Genomic DNA, 3822 nt, shown 5'->3' with positions numbered 1-3822 from the left:
AATCAGGGGAAGCTGAAATTTTTTTTGGCTCTTTCCCAAATATGTGACCCGCTAACCGGTGACATCTATAGGGTCAACGTCTGAAAGCTGATGCCTGAGCGAAGAAGGTCTGGCCAGTATATATGCCCTTCAGCCACACCTCCCCATCGGCTGGTTCCAAAACCCAGCTGTGCAATGATGCTTTGTGCCTCATTTGAACTGTGGAGTTGGAGAAAACTGCTCTCCAGCATTAATGCTGGGAATTCCTCTGGCTGGAAACAATTTTCATTGTATGCTGCCCATTCAGGGGGGAAAGCCTATACCAGACAGATTTCATTTCAAATTTTTGTTGTTGTTTTGAAAGGGGCCATAACCCAGAAAATTTTGCTAGCTTGGCAATTTGCTAAAAATTTAAGCTTTTCCCTATGGTAAAAAGAAGATACTCCTTAACATCTATATCTGCTCCAGGTGTTCAGCTGTGTTGGTCTGTAGCAGTAGAACAAATTTAGAGTCCAGTGGCACCTTTAAGACCAACAATGGTTTATTCAAGGTATGAGCTTTCATGTGCATGCACATGAAAGTTCATACCTTCAATAAACCTTTGTTGGTCTTAAAGGTGCCACTGGAATCGATATCAGCTAACACACCTGCCTTGATTTCCTGCATATTAAGAGGAATTTACATCAGAACAGTCATTTACATCAGCAGGTGTGTTAGCTGATGTAGGTATTATGGAGTGTCTTCTCCTTATCATTTTAGGTTTGAATCCAACCAACTTTATTGTTGGTGAAAAAGGAAGGGGAAAAGTCCCCTTTGACACCCCAAAAAACTGTGGTGGGGAATATGGGATATCCCTACACAAAAGCCATGTTGGATGGGAGATATAGTCTGTTGTAAAAGTTTCCAGGATCCAACCTATAGCTTTTACACATTTTCCACAGGAGGAAATACACATGGAACTACCTTATACTGAATCAGACTATTAGTCCATCAAGGTCTGTATTGTCTACCCAGACTGGTAGCTGATTGCAGTTGTCACAGATGGAGATATTTCATATCTCCAACTCACTAATCCCTTTATAACCAGAGATGCCAGGGATTGAAACCAGGACTTTCTGCATGCCAAGAAGGGACTGAACCACTGAACCACAGCCCATCACCAAACACATTTACTAATTTTTCCTGTAACACATGAAAAATTGTTTACTACTGTTAAAAAAGGGTTTAAGGAAGGAATCAACCTATCAGGGTGTAGAGCTTTATAAAATACTAGGAGTAAGGCTTGTTGTGGGAAGAAATACAACAAGCTCTAGAAGGAAGCTCCAGGAGAGTGTCCCTAATGTGGCTGATGGGGCAGCAGAGGGAAGGGAAAAATAGAGGGAGGCAAGTCATGTTTATTTCCTTCTGCTTAGCTATAAGGCAGGGCTGTCTCAAGTCATTTTGCTGCCCCAAGTGGGTAGTGTGAGAGGACAGCCTCATGGTAACAGGTATGGTTCCCTCCACCCATGACATATGTTGATTTGGGGTTATGCAGTGGCAGCTAAGGTTCCAAGGTTCTGGAAAGCAGTTCCATAGCAAGTTACAAGGTTACCAGCTCTGGATTGGGAAATACCTGTAGATTTGAGGGGTAGAGCCTGGGGAAGGCAGAGTTTGGGGTTTGGAGGGACTTCAGAATAGTATAATGTCATATAGTCCACTGCCCAAAGAAGCCTTTGTAATAGCTGGGAAATTTTCTGTAGGGGAAATGATGTGCTGTGGCTGGGGAACACGGTGATTTCTGGGAGATCTCCAGGCCCCACAGGAAGATTGGCAACTCCAGTGACCATTTAAGGGAAGATTGGGATATGTATTTTACCTCAGGACACATAGAGGCATCTTACAGCATTTTGCCATATGTAGAATCATCAGGAACTTCCTCTCAGTAATGTTTTGACATATAGAAGAAAATCATGAATTTCTTGAAATGTACCAGTGGAAAAACTGACCAGAGACGTCACATGTTCTTCATTTTCCTTCATCTGTTCAGAAGAAGATATGTTTCGAAATGGTTGAACATTACGGAGATCATTGTTAACAACCAATACAACAACTAATAACTGTTGAATACCTGTATATATTTTGTACTCATCTTATGTATTTTGTACTTCACAAATACTTTTTGTATTCTGTTCACTTTAATATTTAAAAATCAAATGAGCGCAGTCAGGGTACAGTTTTTCTTCATTGGGATCTTTTCCTGAAGTACTGGGGGGAGAGGAACAGCAAACTGTTTTGAATATAGGAGGCAAGACTCAGGCAATGCAGCCAGTGGATAGGGACAGCTTCTAAGTGACAGATCAGGGAGCCAACTGATTTGGGAGCATGTGGAATGTTCAGGAGAGTCCATGACCAAAACAGAATTATTATATATAGAGATGTTCAGATATTTGTTTTCTTCAAGAATGAGAATGGGAAATGCCTAACATTCAATGCATCCATGGAAGTGGGGGGAGGATGTACCCATATTGTGTTTGGGGTATATATCCCACACCAAACTTTGTCTTACCTTCTTCAAATAAACCTTCATAGTTTGTAAATTTTATGATTGGTAGAATTGAAGTAGCTAGTGAGAATTGTGGCTTTCCTTTTTGTTGGATAGTCTTCAGGGAGCAACTATGTATAGTTAAACAGCCAAACAATATCAAAATTCAGAGGTAGAGATCGAGAAAGAGCAAGGATAAGAAGACTCACTGGCATAACTGAAAATTCACAAGTTAACATTAATGATAATTGAGCCGTTGACAAGCAAGCCATAATGCCTCCAAGCATTGTGAGTTCACATGAGATTTCACAATAAGACATAAATATATACAGGATCCCTCTGTCTGATGCACTGGCTTATAAATCAGTGCATGATTCTCATTTGGACTACTTGCATCTATTCACCTGTATCCATTCCTTTGCTCTACATAATTTCTAAAAAATCCTGTAGTCCCACAAAATCTTTGCCTGCCATTCCCATCACATACTGGTTATTCTAGCAACCCCATCTACCCTCCAATATACTGTACCTTAAACAATTCATTTTCACTTTTAAAGAGCCACATATTGCATGCTTTCCTGTTTGTTGGATAGTAGCCGACATAATCTGGTCCTTACCTGTGCTGTGTTATTCAGGATACTCAAAAAGGGAACATTTATATTTTATGATATCTGCTACCTGTTATATTTCTGGTTCTCAAGGGTGACTTGTCTCTTCCCAATGATTTGGGAAATGAAATTCCCCTTAATGTCAGAAATCGTACTCAAGTTGTGAGGCAAACCTGCTGCCTCTAGATCCAACAGATGGAGTACGGTTTGGAAATGTGAAGCTGGTCATGGTTGGGAAAGAACATTGGGATATAGACAGATAAATATGGAGGAAAGCTAATAGTTGCTACCATGTGGGGATCTGTGTGGAGGAGAAGAAATCTCATTTTCCACTGAATACTTCCTTCTCCAGCCTCCCAACACCTCCTTCTCCACTGCCTCCATCCATATCCACCTGACTACCTGCCACCCCCTCTCCCCACCCCATGTCTGCCTCCATCCTTCCCTGCTCCCATCCTCTCACTAGCTCTAGCAGTGAATGGTTGCTATATTGCAATACTTAGGCCCCTGCCACACGGCAGGGGAAAAGCCTCTAAAAGCGTGGCTTTTAAAAGCCGCACCAAAGTTGAGACGCCGTGGCGGGATCCCACAGATCCCCTGGCCGTGGCGCCTTTTCTCCCCGGCACGATCAGACGCCGGGGAGAAAACACGGCCCTGACGGGGAGTCTCCCAAACTGCGCATGTTGGAGCATGCGCAGTTCGGCTAGGAGCTGG

The sequence above is a fragment of the Gekko japonicus genome, unplaced genomic scaffold (genome assembly GCF_001447785.1).
Source record: "Gekko japonicus isolate JY-2015 unplaced genomic scaffold, Gekko_japonicus_V1.1 scaffold7241, whole genome shotgun sequence".
Classification (NCBI taxonomy): Eukaryota; Metazoa; Chordata; class Lepidosauria; order Squamata; family Gekkonidae; genus Gekko; species Gekko japonicus.
This window is presented reverse-complemented; position numbering follows the sequence as displayed.